Source organism: Rattus norvegicus, chromosome X (genome assembly GCF_021556685.1).
Source record: "Rattus norvegicus strain SHRSP/BbbUtx chromosome X, alternate assembly SHRSP_T2T, whole genome shotgun sequence".
Lineage (NCBI taxonomy): Eukaryota > Metazoa > Chordata > Mammalia > Rodentia > Muridae > Rattus > Rattus norvegicus.
The window spans coordinates 33,412,975-33,434,682 of NC_141554.1; the positions used below are offsets into that span (position 1 = coordinate 33,412,975).

The 21,708-nt window shown below is 40.1% G+C and overlaps 1 long non-coding RNA gene across 1 annotated transcript in view; it reads left to right on the top strand.

Annotated features, from left to right (window-relative positions):
* LOC147998190 (uncharacterized) overlaps window positions 1-21,276 on the top strand; it is a 37,761-nt gene extending 16,485 nt beyond the window's left edge. The window contains exons 2-3 of the long non-coding RNA XR_015647061.1: window positions 18,646-18,786; window positions 19,872-21,276. This is a non-coding gene — a long non-coding RNA (uncharacterized LOC147998190). The remainder of the gene's footprint in view (window positions 1-18,645; window positions 18,787-19,871) is intronic.
* Window positions 21,277-21,708: the final 432 nt, after the last annotated feature.

Genomic DNA, 21,708 nt, shown 5'->3' on the forward strand with positions numbered 1-21,708 from the left:
GTAATCACTAATTATCTATTATCAATGGTTTATTAACCATGAATTATTAATAATTTAATCATTTAAATTAATAGTAATTTATATTATGATTATATGTTTTAAATATGTAATTATATATAGTATCTTATAATACATCTTATTATATGTGTGTATATCATAGATTCTGTCCCACCACAAACAAATAGTGGTGCAAGAGGTTCTGTAACACATCCCATTTTAGTTTTTGAATCTTAGAATTAAAGTCAAGACTTACTTTTGTTGGGTTCATTCTCCCTGAAGTGTAAAATTGGCTCTTCAACCTTCAAGGCTGGTGATCTTATAACTTCTGCACAGTCATTCTGAGCAACTGTCAATCTACAGCCTCACATGGCAACTCATTTAGCTGTTACAAGGTTAAAGTTGCTGTGGCTTTTTGGAATTCTGATTTTCAAAATAATAATAATAACAATATTAATAATAATAACCATTGTTATTATTATTAGTGTGCGTGTGGGGGGATTATATTCCATGTATACATGCCGACATGAAAAGACAACTTTGTGGAGTGTGTTCTCTTTTACTATCTTTCATGAGTTGTAGGTCTTGAATGTGGGTCACCAGGCTTTTGTGAGAACTGACTTCTCCCACTGAACCATCTTGCCATCCCTCTGTCTCCTTTTGACTTCTGTCTATTGAGCCTGTTTCTTCTGTCAAAACTGGGTAATAGTAAACAAGATTTTATTTCTTGTATAAATGTATATGGTAAGAAAGCTTAGGTTTCAGGCATTTTAGAATTTATTTTTATTGTATTTAGATGTTCAAAGTTAACCCAATTTGTTCACACTTGTGTCCAGGAGATTCTTTCTGGGAAGAGACGGCCTTCAAATCTTGAATTATGAAAAGTGGCAATTTCCTTAGCCACATAGATGATTTGGTGCAATTATGTGATGTGGATGGACAACCTAAGTGAGGAAATCTAGAATCAGCTTGAAACAATTCCTTCCTGCTCCATGGAGTATAACCAAATGATCAGTCCAAACTGGCCACAGAATCAACCCTTGTTCTTGGTCTTTGTTTTATGAATGCCAAGTTGCTGAGCGCGCGCGCGCGCGCACGCACACACACACACACACACACACACACACACACATATATGTATATCTGCTTTTCTTACAGAGGACCTCAGTTCAGTTCCTAGCATCCATGTACTGCCTAAAACAATCCATATTCCCAATTCTAAGAAATGGGATGCCCTCTTCTGGCCTCCTCAGGCACTGCGTGCATATGGTGCAATGTGTTCATATAGGCAAAACACCAATACACAATACACACAAATATTTAAAAAATATAAAAGAAAAGAAAAAAGTGACAAATAAAGTTGGTCTTGACTTTTCTTTAAAGCATGACAGGGTATTATCCTGTCTGTATCCTAGATCCGCCTGTTAATGAGTAGGTAGCCCAAGATGTCCTTCAATTTGCAGTGATCCTCTCACCGCCTCAGCTTTTTGAATGGTGGGATTACAGGTGTGTGTCACCATGCCCAGATTTAAATTAGACTTCATTATGTAGGTATTGCTATCAAATGAACTATTTTGACCTAATCCATGTCTTCTTACAGAATAAATATGAATAAAATTAATATCTGTGCCAATAAAATTGTTCCTGATAAATGGCCAATGAAGTATTGAATATAAAGAGATTATTTGCTCATGAATCATTGAAAATCCTCTTGTCTAGTGTTTAAATTGTGTCTACGTCTTTGCAGTTCCCTCAGAAGGAAAGAGACACACTTATTAGGTAGATCATTAGTCTCATTCTCTTGTCAACCACTGGAAATTTTGTACCAACATTCAGGATATGTGAGTTTTTATTTGTTTCAAAATAAATCACCATAGACTTATGGACTTATACCATGTACTGTTAGCATGAGGCAGGAGTCTATACATAGCTTAGTAGGCTTCTGTGCACAGGGTTGCAGAAGCTGCAAAACAAGATGTCAGCCAGGCTGAGTGTCGTTCAAGCAGATGGGTGTGATGTGGTTATTAGCAGATTTCAGAATTCCTTTGCAGTTGTGAGACTGAGGGGACAGATTTTCCATTGGCTGTCAGCAGAGAGCTGTTTTCAGCTCCTGCCTGCTCTGCAGTTCTCTACCTCTTGACCTTCTCAGGACACAGCAGTTGACTGCTTCAGAGCCAGCAGGAGAATCTGAAAGCTGGACCGTTTTGAAAAACAACATGGAAGGATCCTCTGTGTGTATGTATGTGTTTTTCCTGCTATGTTATTTTCTAAGTTTATTTAATTTATTTTTCTTATTACATTAGATTTTTAATCAGCCTATGGCGAAAGCATCCAACTTCCATATTGCGTTTTCGTACATATTTTCTTTGGGCGCTCTTCTCCCCCTGCTCCACACCCTCATTCTACTGCACACCCTCATTCCACTGCACACCCTCATTCCACTGCACACCGTCATTCCACTCCACAACGTCATTCCACTCCACACCATCATTCCACTCCACACCCTCATTCCACTGCACACCCTCATTCCACTGCACACCATCATTCCACTTCACACCCTCATTCCACTGCACACCCTCATTCCACTGCACACCATCATTCCACTCCACACCATCATTCCACTCCACACCCTCATTCCACTGCACACCCTCATTCCACTGCACACCGTCATTCCACTTCACACCCTCGTTCCACTGCACACCCTCATTCCACTGCACACCATCATTCCACTCCACACCCTCATTCCACTCCACACCCTCATTCCACTGCACACCCTCATTCCACTGCACACCCTCATTCCACTCCACACCCTCATTCCACTGCACACCCTCATTCCACTGCACACCCTCATTCCACTGCACACCCTCATTCCACTGCACACCCTCATTCCACTGCACACCATCATTCCACTTCACACCCTCATTCCACTGCACACCCTCATTCCACTGCACACCATCATTCCACTCCACACCATCATTCCACTCCACACCCTCATTCCACTCCACACCCTCATTCCACTGCACACCCTCATTCCACTTCACACCCTCGTTCCACTGCACACCCTCATTCCACTGCACACCATCATTCCACTCCACACCATCATTCCACTCCACACCCTCATTCCACTGCACACCCTCATTCCACTGCACACCCTCATTCCACTGCACACCATCATTCCACTTCACACCATCATTCCACTGCACACCGTCATTCCACTGCACACCGTCATTCCACTGCACACCCTCATTCCACTCCACACCCTCATTCCACTGCACACCCTCATTCCACTGCACACCCTCATTCCACTTCACACCCTCATTCCACTGCACACCCTCATTCCACTCCACACCCTCATTCCACTGCACACCCTCATTCCACTCCACACCCTCATTCCACTGCACACCCTCATTCCACTGCACACCCTCATTCCACTGCACACCCTCATTCCACTGCACACCCTCATTCCACTGCACACCCTCATTCCACTGCACACCCTCATTCCACTGCACACCCTCATTGCACTGCACACCATCATTCCACTACACACCCTCATTCCACTGCACACCATCATTCCACTGCACACCCTCATTCCACTGCACACCCTCATTGCACTGCACACCCTCATTCCACTGCACACCCTCATCCCACTCCACACCCTCATTGCACTGCACACTTGTTTTACTCTTCCACCCCCAGTATCCTTCTGTATTGCTCTATCTACTTTCCTTCTCCAAGACTTCATTCCCTCTTCTTTTTCCTCTTTCTTGAAACCCCATTTAATTTCCTGATTTTGGCCCACACTCATTTACATATATTAAAACCTTGAATCTGCATATGTGAAAGAAGGTGCAATGTTTTTCTGATTCTGGGCTATCTCATCAATGTTCTCCATAGCTTAATTTTGTTTATGGATGAATAAAATTCCATTGTGTATATGTGCCACATTTTAATTACCCTTTCCTCATTTGATGGACAACTAAGCTGATTCTATCTCCTTGATATTGGGAAAAGAGTGACAATAGACATGACTGTGTGACTAAAGTTCATAACAAAATCAAGAAAAATTTTCCATATACTTTCCACACAACTTCCCAAACCAGCATCTCTTATTTTAGTTGTTCATTTGCAACTGTTGACAGACCTCTTCTAATAGGCTGCAATCTCCCATAGGCTACAATGATTTAAAAAGAGATTTTACTTTATGTGGGTGCATTTGCATATGTCTTTGTCTGTATGAATGTATGCCATGTCTGTATGGGTGACCAAGAAGGGAGTAACGCCCTGGATCTGGAGTTACTGATGTTTCTGAGCTGCCTGATGTAGGACCTAGGAACTGAAACACTGAAACAACTTTACAGCCCAAGACTACAATTCAAAAATTTTTCCATTTATATAATGTACAGTGACAAAGATCAAGCCACCTCTCCATCCCCACACTACAAATCCCCCCTTTTATTGAAAATATACTTTTTTCTCATCTATTTTATCCCGAGTACAGTTATTTTTTCCTCCATTTCTCTCAGTCTTCCAACCTCTCCTTCCACTTGGATCCACTTTCTTTCTGTTTCTCCTTAGAAAACAAATAGGCTTCTAAGGTAGTTGCTGTCAACCACTTTGGAGTTGAATGACCCTTGTACAGGGGTTATATGTCAGATATGTATATTTCAACCAATGACAGTAGTAAGATTATCCTTATGATATAGTGAAAATAGTTTTATATTTGAGGATCATCACAACATAATAAATTGTATTAAAAGTTCACAGTTTTGTGAAGGTTGAGAACCACTGCTCTAAGGGATAAAAATAAAACATAACAAAATAAAGTAAGATAAAACAAGAACGGTCACATTAGTGTGCAAACAAGAGTACAGAAAAAGAACAAGCAGAAGGGAAAAGATCACCTGAGAAGGCACAAGAATCGAAACCCACTCATTCACACGCTCAGCAATTCCACAAAAACTGACAAGCTATAATATATGTGCAGAAGATCTGCAGAACTGTGAAGAGCATACACATGCTGCCTCAGTCTCTGGGTTCATATGAACTTTAATCATGTTGGTTTAGATGGCCTCCTTCTTTTGGTTTCCTCCATCCCCTCTGGCTCTTAACTACGTTCTGTCTTCCCTTTTCTGGAATCCCCTGAGTCCTGAATAAGGGGAGGACTTTGATAGAGATGTCCCTTTGGGACTGACTGTTCCAAGGGATTTCACTTGCTGCCTATTGTCCGGCTGCGGATATCTGTATTTGTTCCCATTTGCTGCAGGAGGAAGCTTCTCTGAAGGCCCCATTGCTTAAGATAACAACTACACAAATCATTGAATATGAAGAATTTGAGATGGTGCCTTCTTAGAACCTTAGCCCCTATGTTCCTGCAGCTCTGGTAAGGAAGGTACTCTGTATACTATCAAAAGAGAAACATGGACACCAACATAGCCACAAACCCTTTATCTACAGTGGTGTCCTGCCTGCAAGATTTGCTGGAGGAATGGTTGTGGGAGTGACCAATCAACATCTGATTTGATCTAAAGCCCACTCCATGTGATTTAAAACATGCTGGACACTTCTTGGGTGACCAAGAAATGGGGAATAAATAGCTTGGTGACCTAGGGTAAAACTAAAACCAAATAGTACTATTTCAAAATAAAGCAAAACAAAAAATTTGTAAAATCACAAAAGCCAAATGAACAAACAACAAAATCGCAATAAAATGACTACTGTTGACATTCTGCTATACTCATAGATCATTGCTTTGCTCACTCAGACTACAACTCTTAATGTTTCCTTTGTATAAATTTATAGTGCCATAAAACTAGCATTGGAAAATTGTAAAGAAATGTCACTGTTCAGTCACCTCTGTCTCACTTCTCTGTTCCATTAGTCATCATTTCTATTTCTTCTCCCCTAACATCTGGAAATTCTATTCTATTTACTATCACCATCATTTTGAGTTTTCCAAAATCTTGTAGATTTGAATTCACATGGTCTACAGCCTTTTCAAACTGGCTTCTTTCACTTAAACATTTATGTTGTCTAGATATCTTTTCTTTGTTTGACATCTCATCTGCTTTTAGGGCTAAATAGTGCCTCATTGTTTGGGTGGACACAGTTTCTTTATTCACTCTCCTACCAAAGGGTATCTTGATTATATCAAAGTTTTATGTAAGCTCTTAACTCCTTCAAGTTAGTGAGTACCAAGAATTCAATTAATGAGTCATCTAGTGTGTAATGATACATTTTTGTGAAAATATCTTTTTACCCCAAAACATCTGCTGGACCTTGCAGTCAAGTTAATAATATTCTTTGATATCCTCTAATATTATTACTGAGTTTGCTATCCTACTATGTACTCAACACTGTTAATTTTAACCTGCCTTTAAGAGAACAACATAACAAATTTTACTATGCCTTGTATTGACTATAAACTTGGCTTTTATAACCCAAGCTAAATGCATAACTTCACTCTTAAATACTCTTCCATGTTCCTCACCCAGAATTTCATAAGTGTGTGTTGTGATAAACATTTGCTAAAAGCACCTAACAAGTTAAAAACAACCTTAAACAACAAATAACTGTTGGAAGTCGTATATAGGTATAACTCAATAATATCGGTTTACAGTGTTGAGTACCATTTTGGGTCAATTGAAATTAAATAAATCAATGAAATGCTTGTTAAAGATATCTGTGAGGTATCCATTATTCCTCTACCATATCATGCTTTCAGGATAATAATGCAGATCAAAGCTCTTTGTTACATGCACACAATAGACACAAGGACAGAAGTGAAAAATTCAAATTTGGGTTCACTCTTGGTCAAATTAACTCAAGAGGATGTCTGTTTTTTTTTTTTCGGAGCTGAGGATGTCTGTTTTTATTCCTTAATGAGTTATCAGTGTAATTGGGCAAAGTCTGCTTAGCTTTTAAGGAACTGCCAAGCTATCTTCTGAAGTGAACAGGCCACTTTGCTTTCCTTCCAGCACAGAGTGGGAGTTCCTGTAGCTCCTTGTCAACCCTTGTTGTTATTGCCAGTGTTCTAGATTTGAGCCATTCTAATGTATATAGTGGTATTTACTGATGATATAGATTGCATTTCTGTGGAACATGTTTCATGCCTTTGTTCTTTTTTTCTTTGGTCAGATGTCTCCTAATATATTTGCTTGATTTTTAAAAGTTGGCTTGATTTTTTTCCTACTTTTCACTTTTTGGAATTCCTTTTGTATTCTGTATAACTTTAAAAAAATCAAGTATGCCATTTGTAAAACAATTTCTGCCAATTAGTGACTTGCCTTCTTAATTTTTGACAGTGTTTTTTTTTTTTAACAGAAGAGTTATTTTTAACTTTAAGGAAGTCCAATCCATCAACTCTTTCTTTCACAGGTTGGGTCAAAACCTCTTGACTTTTATCCTGTTGTCATTAGGGCATTTAACAGTTTTATGTTTTGACATGTAGGTCAGCAATACATTTTCAGTTCATTTCAAAGAGGCTCATAATATCTGTGTTTTATTTGTGTTGTTGTTGTTTCCTTTGTATTTGTAGCCTCTGTGAAAATTTGTCTCTTTGCATCAATTCTACACAGGATACTTCATTTTGATGAATTTAATGTCAACTAATTTGACTTTAATTGCATTTGTGAAATCACTTAATACTTGCCATATAATATAACCTAAACATGGAAATGCCTTTCCCATAATATTTACAGATCATATCCATGCAGAAGAGGAACTACAGGCTGGAGCTAGAAACTGTGCAGACCTTAGAATTCAGCCTACCATAATATCTATGATCATTCTGGTCATGACCTCTCTGACACTCACATTTATCATCTGACAAATGAGAACTGTAACGTATCTCTCTCTCTCCTAGTAAGGGAATCTGTCTTTCTGTTTAATCTACTGTGTTAAAGACACAAACCAGACTGGCTTATATAATTGTAAGAAATTTTTCAGACTCCATGCAGCACATTAGAAACCCAGTAGAAAAATATCCCCGCCTTCGAGATCATTTCAGAGACTAAACTATCAGAAAAAGAATATATTCATGGCACAATCTTATTCCACTCCCAGTTCATCAATATAATATCCTCAAAATAAAGACAAACAGGGCACATCTGCAGGCAACATGAGACCTGCATATGAGACCTTCCTGAAGTAGACTTGTGAGCACTTCGGGGGCTTGTCTAATGTTTCAGGATCTCTTTCTATTGGCTATCGACTTGAACTGTTTTGTTTTGAGCTACTCAAACAGTGTCTTGAACTGAGATTATAAATCAGTGGTAGAGTTTTGTTAGTATGCATGAGACTGTAGGTTCAAATCCCCACACTGAAAAAATAATCTCAAAGAAGGCCTTATTTCTTCTCTCTCTCTCTCTCTCTCTCTCTCTCTCTCTCTCTCTCTCTCTCTCTCTCTCTCTTCTACTGGATATTTTCTTTATTTACATTTCAAATGTTATTCCCTTTCCTGATTTTCCCTCCAGCAACCCCCTATCCCATCCCTTCTTATAAACTGAGATTTCTGAAAGTTTACTATCAGTTTTTAACATAGACAGGCAAAACAGAATGTATGTAACAAATTGGGAAATGGCAGTGGACCATAAACATTGAACAATTCTTTCATCAAAAGGAATACATGTTCTTTGAAGACCAATGTTCATGAACGTTATTAGAGAAGACATTGATCATCAACCCCAGTAGGAAGGGGAAAAGTAAAAACAAAAACAAGTTATATATAGAATGTTAGTAGAAATAAAGTATAAGTTTGAGGAATAAGAGCTATATTTTTATAAAATATGACCCCTTCTTTTACAGAGTGTCTCCTATACTTAGTCTAAGGATACCCTTTTAAGGGTGTAATTATCTAGGTTGATAATGCTTGTATAGATGGACTTGGTAGAGAATGTCTCATAGTTGTGCAATACCTACCACAGTGCCTGCCATATAAAGAATGTACATAAGAAATGCTACCATGTGGTATTCTTTGAGGAATTGGGATAGTATTCAGTGCTGTTTCTCTAGTAGGACATAGAAAGTGCTTTTAAGAGTAAGAGCACTTTTAAGTGCTATTGTTTATTGTAATTGATGAGAGGACACGGTCAGAAGAGTGACAATAGAAACAAGGGCTCACCATGTAGCTCTGACTGACAGAGACCTCACTACATACACTAGGCTGGCTGAGAACTCACAGAGATTGGTCAGGTTTTGCCTCATGAATTCTACGTCTAAAGGCATGTGCCACCACACCTGGTGTTGGTCAATATTGTGAAGAATATACATGTATCACTGGTGGTGTATAATCACTGCTGCTGACAACAAACAGTAGGTTTTTTAGAAGCTGAATCTGATGGTACATGTTTATAATCCCAGATACTTGGTAGTATGAGGACTTCAAGTGCAAATCTACCTTGGACAACTTTGTAAGATCCTGTAGCAAAAGAAAATGTAGAAAAAGTGTCAGGGAAGTTGCTTGGTGGTAGAATATATACCCAGCATGTGCACAGACTGAGTCTCAATTTTCAGCACTAATAAAAATTGCCTATAAAAAGTAAATCTGTCAGCAGTCTGGGTCAGGTGAAAAGAAATTTGGAAAGTTACAGGAATGCCAAACGTCAGGGTGTGGAAAGGTATGACGTCTGCAGCTGTGCTTTTTTAGTTTTTTTTTTTTCTTTTCGAGTGGAAGCTAACCATAATCAGAGTGATAGAATGTTGAGAACCGTGATTTGCTTTTTATCACTTGAGAGGTCAGTGGTTTACAAGCAGGAGTGAAATTGCCCCTTTGGGAGCATTTAGAAGTTTTTACAGGCATTTTCTGTTATTACAACTTGGGGAAGGAGAGGCAGGACTATGGCCATCTGTTACGCAGGGATCACTGAACTGTAATGCATTCTATAATGAACATGACAGCCTCCTTGGCAAAGAATTTTCTGGTCCCAAATATCATAATGCCAAGGTTATGAAATCCTGCTCTGGACATTTTCGTTCTGTGAGTGGATGAAGATGGAACTGGTGTACATGTATGATTCATCCATGATGTCTGTTTATTACTCTTAGGGAGAGTCAGAAAATCACAACACAGTGTTTTCCTTTTCCTTTGCCCAAAAAGCAGCACTAGTGTCATGACTAAAATATGCATGCCCTTGTGAGATAGTTAACCATCATTTCCTCACTTAGCTCAAGATTTTCAGTACATGTTCTGTAAAATCAATAATAATACCCTTTTTTGCTTGAAGCAGACAGGAAATTTGAGGTGACATTTGGAAGCTCAGTCATCATTTTTCAGTATTGTAACATAATAGCTGAAAGTTTTAAATATCTGTTTCCTCTGGTTATAATTTTCATTTTACAGTGACTATTTTGTCAGATAGGACTTTCTTATAACAGTCGAAAAAAAGGTTTAATCATTCTTAATATAAGAGACATGGATTTCTTTTACATATACTGTGGGATGATCTTTCTTTTTTTACTTTTTTTATTTTTTTTTATTAACTTGAGTATTTCTTATATACATTTCAAGTGTTATTCCCTTTCCCGCTTTCCGGGCAAACATCCCCCTCCCCCCTCCCCTTCCTTATGGGTGTTCCCCTCCCAACCCTCCCCCCATTGCCGCCCTCTCCCCATAGTCTAGTTCACTGGGGGTTCAGTCTTAGCAGGACCCAGGGCTTCCCCTTCCACTGGTGCTCTTACTAGGATATTCATTGCTACCTATGGGGACAGAGTCCAGGGTCAGTCCATGTATAGTCTTTAGGTAGTGGCTTAGTCCCTGGAAGCTCTGGTTGCTTGGCATTGTTGTACTTTTGGGGTCTCGAGCCCCTTCAAGCTCTTCCAGTTCTTTCTCTGATTCCTTCAACGGGGGTCCTATTCTCAGTTCAGTGGTTTGCTGCTGGCATTCGCCTCTGTATTTGCTGTATTCTGGCTGTGTCTCTCAGGAGCGATCTACATCCGGCTCCTGTCGGCCTGCACTTCTTTGCTTCATGCATCTTGTCTAATTGGGTGACTGTATATGCATGGGCCACATGTGGGGCAGGCTCTGAATGGGTGTTCCTTCAGTCTCTGTTTTAATCTTTGCCTCTCCCTTCCCTGCCAAGGGTATTCTTTTTCCTCATTTAAAGAAGGCATGAAGCATTCGCATTTTGATCATCCGTCTTGAGTTTCGTTTGTTCTAGGGATCTAGGGTAATTCAAGCATTTGGGCAAATAGCCACTTATCAATGAGTGCATACCATGTATGTCTTTCTGTGATTGGGTTAGCTCACTCAGGATGATATTTTTCAGTTCCAACCATTTGCCTACGAATTTCATAAAGCCGTTGTTTTTGATAGCTGAGTAATATTCCATTGTGTAGATGTACCACATTTTCTGTATCCATTCCTCTGTTGAAGGGCATCTGGGTTCTTTCCAGCTTCTGGCTATTATAAATAAGGCTGCGATGAACATAGTGGAGCACGTGTCTCTTTTATATGTTGAGGCATCTTTTGGGTATGTGCCCAAGAGAGGTATAGCTGGATCTTCAGGCAGTTCAATGTCCAATTTTCTGAGGAACCTCCAGACTGATTTCCAGAATGGTTTTACCAGTCTGCAATCCCACCAACAATGGAGGAGTGTTCCTCTTTCTCCACATCCTCGCCAGCATCTGCTGTCACCTGAGTTTTTGATCTTAGCCATTCTCACTGGTGTGAGGTGAAATCTCAGGGTTGTTTTGATTTGCATTTCCCTTATGACTAAAGATGTTGAACATTTCTTTAGGTGTTTTTCAGCCATTCGGCATTCCTCAGCTGTGAATTCTTTGTTTAGCTCTGAACCCCATTTTTTAATAGGGTTATTTGTTTCCCTGCGGTCTAACTTCTTGAGTTCTTTGTATATTTTGGATATAAGGCCTCTATCTGTTGTGGGATTGGTAAAGATCTTTTCCCAATCTGTTGGTTGCCGTTTTGTCCTAACCACAGTGTCCTTTGCCTTACAGAAGCTTTGCAGTTTTATGAGATCCCATTTGTCGATTCTTGATCTTAGAGCATAAGCCATTGGTGTTTTGTTCAGGAAATTTTTTCCAGTGCCCATGTGTTCCAGATGCTTCCCTAGTTTTTCTTCTATTAGTTTGAGTGTGTCTGGTTTGATGTGGAGGTCCTTGATCCACTTGGACTTAAGCTTTGTACAGGGTGATAAGCATGGATCGATCTGCATTCTTCTACATGTTGTCCTCCAGTTGAACCAGCACCATTTGCTGAAAATGCTATCTTTTTTCCATTGGATGGTTTTGGCTCCGTTGTCAAAAATCAAGTGACCATAGGTGTGTGGGTTCATTTCTGGGTCTTCAATTCTATTCCATTGGTCTATCTGTCTGTCTCTGTACCAATACCATGCAGTTTTTATCACTATTGCTCTGTAATACTGCTTGAGTCCAGGGATAGTGATTCCCCCTGGAGTCCTTTTATTGTTGAGGATACCTTTAGCTATCCTGGGTTTTTTGTTATTCCAGATGAATTTGCAAATTGTTCTGTCTAACTCTTTGAAGAATTGGATTGGTATTTTGATAGGGATTGCATTGAATCTGTAGATCGCTTTTGGTAAAATGGCCATTTTTACTATATTAATCCTGCCAATCCATGAGCATGGGAGATCTTTCCATCTTCTGAGGTCTTCTTCAATTTCTTTCCTCAGTGTCTTGAAGTTCTTATTGTACAGATCTTTTACTTGCTTGGTTAAAGTCACACCGAGGTACTTTATATTATTTGGGTCTATTATGAAGGGTGTCGTTTCCCTAATTTCTTTCTCGGCTTGTTTCTCTTTTGTATAGAGGAAGGCAACTGATTTATTTGAGTTAATTTTATACCCAGCCACTTTGCTGAAGTTGTTTATCAGCTTTAGTAGTTCTCTGGTGGAACTTTTGGGATCACTTAAATATACTATCATGTCGTCTGCAAATAGTGATATTTTGACCTCTTCTTTTCCGATCTGTATCCCCTTGATCTCCTTTTGTTGTCTGATTGCTCTGGCTAGAACTTCAGGAACTATATTGAATAAGTAGGGAGAGAGTGGGCAGCCTTGTCTAGTCCCTGATTTTAGTGGGATTGCTTCAAGTTTCTCTCCATTTAGTTTAATGTTAGCAACTGGTTTGCTGTATATGGCTTTTACTATGTTTAGGTATGGGCCTTGAATTCCTATTCTTTCCAGGACTTTTATCATGAAGGGGTGTTGAATTTTGTCAAATGCTTTCTCAGCAATAATGAAATAATCATGTGGTTCTGTTCTTTCAGTTTGTTTATATAATGGATCACGTTGATGGTTTTCCGTATATTAAACCATCCCTGCATGCCTGGGATGAAGCCTACTTGATCATGGTGGATGATTGTTTTGATGTGCTCTTGAATTCGGTTTGCCAGAATTTTATTGAGTATTTTTGCGTCGATATTCATAAGGGAAATTGGTCTGAAGTTCTCTTTCTTTGTTGTGTCTTTGTGTGGTTTAGGTATAAGAGTAATTGTGGCTTCATAGAAGGAATTCGGTAGTGCTCCATCTGTTTCAATTTTGTGGAATAGTTTGGATAATATTGGTATGAGGTCTTCTATGAAGGTTTGATAGAATTCTGCACTAAACCCGTCTGGACCTGGGCTCTTTTTGGTTGGGAGACCTTTAATGACTGCTTCTATTTCCTTAGGAGCTATGGGGTTGTTTAACTGGTTTATCTGTTCCTGATTTAACTTCGATACCTGGTATCTGTCTAGGAAATTGTCCGTTTCCTGAAGATTTTCAAATTTTGTTGAATATAGGTTTTTATAGTAAGATCTGATGATTTTTTGAATTTCCTCTGAATCTGTAGTTATGTCTCCCTTTTCATTTCTGATTTTGTTAATTTGGACGCACTCTCTGTGTCCTCTCGTTAGTCTGGCTAAGGGTTTATCTATCTTGTTGATTTTCTCAAAGAACCAACTTTTGGTTCTGTTGATTCTTTCTATGGTCCTCTTTGTTTCTACTTGGTTGATTTCAGCTCTGAGTTTGATTATTTCCTGCCTTCTACTCCTCCTGGGTGTATTTGCTTCTTTTTGTTCTAGAGCTTTTAGGTGTGCTGTCAAGCTGCTGAGATATGCTCTTTCCTGTTTCTTTCTGCAGGCACTCAGCGCTATGAGTTTTCCTCTTAGCACAGCTTTCATTGTGTCCCATAAGTTTGGGTATGTTGTATCTTCATTTTCATTAAATTCTAAAAAGTTTTTAATTTCTTTCTTTATTTCTTCCTTGACCAGGTTATCATTGAGTAGAGCATTGTTCAATGTCCACGTATATGTGGGCATTCTTCCCTTATTGTTATTGAAGACCAGTTTTAGGCCGTGGTGGTCCGATAGCACGCATGGGATTATTTCTATCTTTCTGTACCTGTTGAGGCCCGTTTTTTGACCAATTATATGGTCAATTTTGGAGAAAGTACCATGAGGAGCTGAGAAGAAGGTATATCCTTTTGCTTTAGGATAGAATGTTCTATAAATATCCGTTAAGTCCATTTGGCTCATGACTTCTCTTAGTCTGTCGACATCACTGTTTAATTTCTGTTTCCATGATCTGTCCATTGATGAGAGTGGGGTGTTGAAATCTCCCACTATTATTGTGTGAGATGCAATGTGTGTTTTGAGCTTTAGTAAGGTTTCTTTTACGTATGTAGGTGCCCTTGTATTTGGGGCATAGATATTTAGGTTTGAGAGTTCATCTAGGTGGATTTTTCCTTTGATGAATATGAAGTGTCCTTCCTTATCTTTTTTGATGACTTTTAGTTGGAAATTGATTTTATTTGATATTAGAATGGCTACACCAGCTTGCTTCTTCTGACCATTTGCTTGGAAAGTTGTTTTCCAGCCTTTCACTCTGAGGTAGTGTCTGTCTTTGTCTCTGAGGTGTGTTTCCTGTAGGCAGCAGAATGCAGGGTCCTCGTTGCGTATCCAGTTTGTTAATCTATGTCTTTTTATTGGGGAGTTCAGGCCATTGATATTGAGAGATATTAAGGAGTAGTGATTATTGCTTCCCTTTATATTCATATTTGGATGTGAGGTTATGTTTGTGTGCTTTCATTCTCTTTGTTTTGTTGCCAAGACGATTAGTTTCTTGCTTCTTCTAGGGTATAGCTTGCCTCCTTATGTTGGGCTTTACCATTTATTATCCTTTGTAGTGCTGGATTTGTAGAAAGATATTGTGTAAATTTGGTTTTGTCATGGAATATCTTGGTTTCTCCATCAATGTTAATTGAGAGTTTTGCTGGATACAGTAACCTGGGCTGGCATTTGTGTTCTCTTAGGGTCTGTATGACATCAGTCCAGGATCTTCTGGCCTTCATAGTTTCTGGCGAGAAGTCTGGTGTGATTCTGATAGGTCTCCCTTTATATGTTACTTGACCTTTTTCCCTTACTGCTTTTAATATTCTTTCTTTATTTTGTGCGTTTGGTGTTTTGACAATTATGTGACGGGAGGTGTTTCTTTTCTGGTCCAATCTATTTGCAGTTCTGTAGGCTTCTTGTATGTCTATGGGTATCTCTTTTTTTAGGTTAGGGAAGTTTTCTTCTATGATTTTGTTGAAGATATTTACTGGTCCTTTGAGCTGGGAGTCTTCACTCTCTTCTATACCTATTATCCTTAGGTTTGATCTTCTCATTGAGTCCTGGATTTCCTGTATGTTTTGGACCAGTAGCTTTTTCCACTTTACATTATCTTTGACAGTTGAGTCAATGATTTCTATGGAATCTTCTGCTCCTGAGATTCTCTCTTCCATCTCTTGTATTCTGTTGGTGAAGCTTGTATCTACCGCTCCTTGTCTCTTCTTTTGATTTTCTATATCCAGGGTTGTTTCCATGTGTTCTTTCTTGATTGCTTCTATTTCCATTTTTAATTCCTTCAACTGTTTGATTGTGTTTTCCTGGAATTCTTTCAGGGATTTTTGTGTCTCCTCTCTATGTGCTTCTACTTGTTTATTTATGTTTTCCTGGAATTCTTTCAGGGATTTTTGTGTCTCCTCTCTATGGGCTTCTACTTGTTTATTTATGTTTTCCTGGAATTCTTTCAGGCTTTTTTGCAATTCCTCTCTGTAGGCTTCTACTTGTTCTCTAAGGGAGTTCTTCACGTCTTTCTTGAAGTCCTCCAGCATCATGATCAAAAATGATTTTGAAACTAGATCTTGCTTTTCTGGTGTGTTTGGATATTCCATGTTTGTTTTGATGGGAGAATTGGGCTCCGATGGTGCCATGTAGTCTTGGTTTCTGTTGCTTGGGTTCCTGCGCTTGCCTCTCGCCATCAGATTATCTCTAGTGTTACTTTGTTCTGCTATTTCTGACAGTGGCTAGACTGTCCTATAAGCCTGTGTGTCAGGAGTGCTGTAGACCTGTTTTCCTCTCTTTCAGTCAGTTATGGGGACAGAGTGTTCTGCTTTCGGGCGTGTAGTTTTTCCTCTCTACAGGTCTTCCGCTGTTCCTGTGGGCCTGTGTCTTGAGTTCACCAGGCAGCTTTCTTGCAGCAGAAAAGTTGGTCTTACCTGTGGTCCCGAGGCTCAAGTTCGCTCGTGGGGTGCTGCCCACGGGCTCTCTGCAGCGGCAGCAACCAGGAAAACCTGTGCCGCTGTTTCCGGGTGCTTCAGTGCACCAGGGTTCCAGATGGTCTTTGGCTTTTTCCTCTGGCGTCTGAGATGTGTGTGCAGAGAGCAGTCTCTTCTGGTTTCCCAGGCTTGTCTGCCTCTCTGAAGGTTCATCTCTCCCTCCCACGGGATTTGGGTGCAGAGAACTGTTTATCTGGTCTGTTTCCCTCAGGTTCCGGTGGTGTCTCAGGCAGGGGTCCTGCCGCTCCTGGGCCCTCCCCCACGGGAGCCCAGAGGCCTTATACAGTTTCCTCTTGGGCCAGGGATGTGGGCAGTGGTGAGCTGTGTTGGTGGTCTCTTCTGCTCTGCAGCCTCAGGAGTGCCCACCTGACCAGGCGGTTGGGTCTCTCTCTCACAGGGTCTGGGGGCAGAGAGCTGCTGCGGGCCGGGATCCGCGGGTGTGGGACTTCCGGTAAACACAGAACGTGCCCGGTCCTTGAGGAATTCTGCTTCTGTGTGTCCCAAGCTCACCAGGCAGCTTTCTTGCAGCAGAAAAGTTGGTCTTACCTATGGTCCCGGGGCTCAAGTTCGCTCGTGGGGTGCTGCCCACGGGCTCTCTGCAGCGGCAGCAACCAGGAAAACCCGTGCCGCCGTTTCCGGGAGTTTCAGTGCACCAGGGTTCCAGATGGTCTTTGGCTTTTTCCTCTGGCGTCCGAGATGTGTGTACAGAGAGCAGTCTCTTCTGGTTTCCCAGGCTTGTCTGCCTCTCTGAAGGTTCATCTCTCCCTCCCACGGGATTTGGGTGCAGAGAACTGTTTATCCGGTCTGTTTCCCTCAGGTTCAGGCGGTGTCTCAGGCAGGGGTCCTGCCGCTCCTGGGCCCTCCCCCACGGGAGCCCAGAGGCCTTATACAGTTTCCTCTTGGGCCAGGGATGTGAGCAGGGGTGAGCAGTGTTGGTGGTCTCTTCCGCTCTGCAGCCTCAGGAGTGCCCACCTGGGGATGATCTTTCTTAATGGTATATATTCATGTGCTTTTCTATTGCATTTATGTTTGGGGTGTCAGACATAGCAATGATTTCTAAAAATCCATTGAGAAAAAGATTAGTCTTTCTATCCACATTGAGATACATATGTTCTCCAGGTGACATGTCCTCGAAGTGACTCTGTCCTCAAAGATGTATTGACACAAGCCTACCAGTTCAGGACCATTATCATGGAGAACAGGGTAGCCAAGTGGATGTCTGAAATATTAGCTAGTCCTATTAGTACTTTTCCACTGTGGTATTAAAATCCACTGATCCAAAGCAACTTACAGAAGAAAAGTTGATTTTGGCTTATTGTTCCAAAGGGAGGAGTGTCCATCTGGCATGGAACCATAGCAGCAAGGAGCAGGAAGTAAGTAATCACATCTCAACCACATACAGGAAGCAGAGCAAGAGAACAGGAAGAAGGGTGAGAGTATGAGCCCTTAAAGCCCGCGCAAAGTGATATACTTCCTCCAGTGAGACTGTAGAACATAAAGGTTTTATAACCGCTGCAAACTGTGCCACCAACTGCGTGTTGAAATACATGAACCTGTGAGAAGCCATGTACTTAGAACTTACATCTATCATATAGCAATTAAAGCCAAAGATTGGTAGACAAGAGAAACATCCAAAGAGAATGAGGGTGTTCCTGCATATGTATTAAAATATTGCACAATATGCTTCTATGACTACATTTTAAAGGTGCGAATCCATGACAGTAATAGATATCTATATCTATATCTATATCTATATCTATATCTATATCTATATCTATATCTATATCTATATCTATATCTATATCTATATCTATCTCTATCTCTATCTCTATCTCTATCTCTATCTCTATCTCTATCTCTATCTCTATCTCTATCTCTATCTCTATCTATATCTATATCTATATCTATATCTATATCTATATCTCTATATATCTATATATCTATATATCTATTCAATGACTTAATATTAAGATTTTCATTCATGCTAACAGAGATAATAATTCCAATGACTCATTTCACATTAAATAAGAGAACAATAGAAACAAAAACTAGAGAGATCTCATGTATTAGAGGCTTGCATGTAATTTTTTTCTTCAGGGGTTCATATGGTGAAGGATTGATTCTCAGAGTGACAACAGTTGGTGATGGAACTATAAAGAGTAGAACCTGTTGGAGATCCTTATTCAACTGGTGCATGCCAAGATCCACCTACCTCTGCTTCCTGTGTTGGGATTGATGGTGTGTACCACCATGCCTGGTTGCATATGATTTTAATAATGAAATACATTGATTGGTTCAAGGTTCCCAGAACAAGAGAATTTTTTTTTTGTTTGACGGTTTTTTGGAACTAGTGTTTGAGAATTTAGTTCAGGCTAGCTTCAAACCCATATTCCTTGTTATGGTACCCCCTAAATGCTAGTATATCAGATCTGTGCTGTCATAACCCCCTGAAACTTTTCAATAGATATTGAGAAATACAATGTGCTAAAATGACAAATGTTTGTACCAATCAAATGTTTGAAAATGCAGGATGAAGAGGAGGAAGCCATTTCTAAAGCCCAAATGAAAGAGACTAGTTTTAGAAGCAAGATCATGTGGTGTCACTGAAGGCATGATGTTGTTAGGGAGTCTATGACTTTCTTAGTGGCAAGTAGACATGTGCAGAAGAATTTCCCTCTAGGAAGCTGAAGGCAAGGTTACCTAGAAATGTGGCGTTAATGTAAGAATTTTGAGGAAATTAAGACAAGTTTGAAATCCTGTTCTGTGAGATCAGAAAAGAAGTATTATTAAAGTAACAAAGAGGGCAATTTGGGGATGCAGAGATGACTTTGTGGTTACAAGCACTTGCTGTTCTTGTGGAGGACACAAGTTCAGTTTCCAGTGTCCATGTGGTAGCTAATAACAGTTTGTGACACCAGTTCAAGGGGATCTGATTACACCTTGTGGCTTCTATAAGCACCAAGCACACAGACACACACAATGTATGTATGTGTGTGTGTATATATATATATATATATATATATATATATATATATATATATATATATATACACATATAAGTTCATGTAGGCAAAACACTTTTATACATAAAAATAAATATTTTTGAAAGGATGGTAATTTATCAAAAGAATCCCAAGATCCATTAAATAAAGCTGGCTATGTGAAACAATGTGATCCATTTGGGAAGCAATGTAAATGAAATGGAGTTAAGGATGTTACTAACTGGGAAGATGCTCTCCTAGCACCTCTGCGAACCTGGGGTTGACCCTGCCATAGTGCTGAGATTAAATCAGCTGAAAGTGGTAATGATATTTTCAACCAAGGCCTTAGGATGAAAACCTGCACAAGGAACTTTGTGAGGAGAAGAGAATCCATCATCCAGCCTTACTGTATAAGATGAGGAGACTGCAGACTTCACCCAAGAGGACTTATGAGAGTATGTGGGAGAGAAGAGAAATGAGCCATAATTTCACCATCCTGAGCAACCATGGCCAAAAACCTTTAAGAAGATTGTGCTGCACAAGGGGGAAGAATTGGTCTGAGTTCGGTGACAGCTCTGATGCAAAGGAATGCAGTCATTGCTTTAGACTCGTGGTTGTCAGGATGGAGAAGCAGCTGGATAGAAGCCAGAAGAACATGCAGATGGTTGCTGGGTTACCTCTCCCTGCCTCCACTTGCTGATACTTTGCCAGAATCACCTGGCCCGCTGAGTTGGGCAGAATTCTTCCTGCTGATCCATCCTTCTAAGCCCTAATCCATCTTGCTCTTGCTTCCTGCAGCTTCCCTTGAGCTGGGAGACAATGTAACTGAAAAGATTTTCATCGGGAGCATAAGTCTTGTTTTACAAGAAGCTTTCAGGGGAAATTTCTGGCTTTCCCATAACTTATTTCAACTCTTGAGAGTCACATAACCATAACAATGCAGGCAGACTATTTGTCTCCAGTCCATTTGATTCTTGCACTGGGAAAGCACGCTCAGCCACCCGCACCCACCATGTCATTTCGTCATTCATTAATTTGACTCAGTAAACTCATTAAGGGGCACCAGGGCCTTATTTGATGGGTATAGCACTTAGGTAAATGGATTGGTTTCTTTGCCTGAACAATAGATAGTGTGTATATTTACATGGAACTAATCAGAGCACCAAACATTTGAGCTTTTCCCACAGCCCTGTGTGGAAGCAGCTCTAAACCCACTGGAGAAGGATGCAGTGATGTCACATGCAAGTTGGCAGCTACACTCTTCAAATAATCCTTTGCTCTGTGACGCCAGCATGTGAAGAAACAATGTATCTGGTCCTTGGCTTCATTAAAACTGTGTTCCATTTTCAGACACCCAAACTGTTGATGCTTCTTTAACAAAAGGATTTTATTTGCAGTCAGATCCAAGCCGAATGGTCCTTCATGTATGAAATACCAGCACAATTGTGTTTGGAAAGGTTGTTGCCCACGTTTGGATGACATTTGTAAGTGTTTTATGGTTTCCAGAGCTCTTTCGTGTATAATATGATTTGTTGCTCCTACAACCCCACAGAGTTTGTTCTCTGAGCCTTGACTTAAAAATGAATAAAGGGATTTTCAGAAAGGCCAGTTTAAGTGATAAAGTTAAGCTAAAATCACTGGTTGTCTGAAACACAAGGGATCCTTTCTGTCATAACATGCTAACCCTGAGCAAATGAAGTTTCCTGTGCACTTCCACTTTGTGCCATAATAAAGTGTGTTCAACTTGATCTCAGGCTGTATTTCAAGGTTAACGCTTTATAAATGGATCTAAATCATCGGAGCTCAGGCCAGAAGCTAGACATTTATTTATTGATCTAGTCTGGCCTCTTGGGTTTCTTGATATTTGGTGAGATGGGGCATTTGTTGGAAAAGCATTCTGTTTCCTCTAGAGTGAAAAGTACTGCTCTTGAATTTTAAACACAAGAAATGGTTCAACAACACTCCTGGGCACAGAGCCTCATGTTGGCACAGAAAAAAAATGGTCAATTTCTGAAGAGTCACTCTATTGACTTCCACTTAGAGCTAAGTCTTAAAATGATTGGCATTAGGACTGGGTGTGGTGACATCCACATATAATCCAGCACTCAAAAGGCTGAGGCACACAGAGCTCTGTGAGTTTAAAGCCAGTCTGGTCTCAGAAGTCAGTTCCATGGAAGCT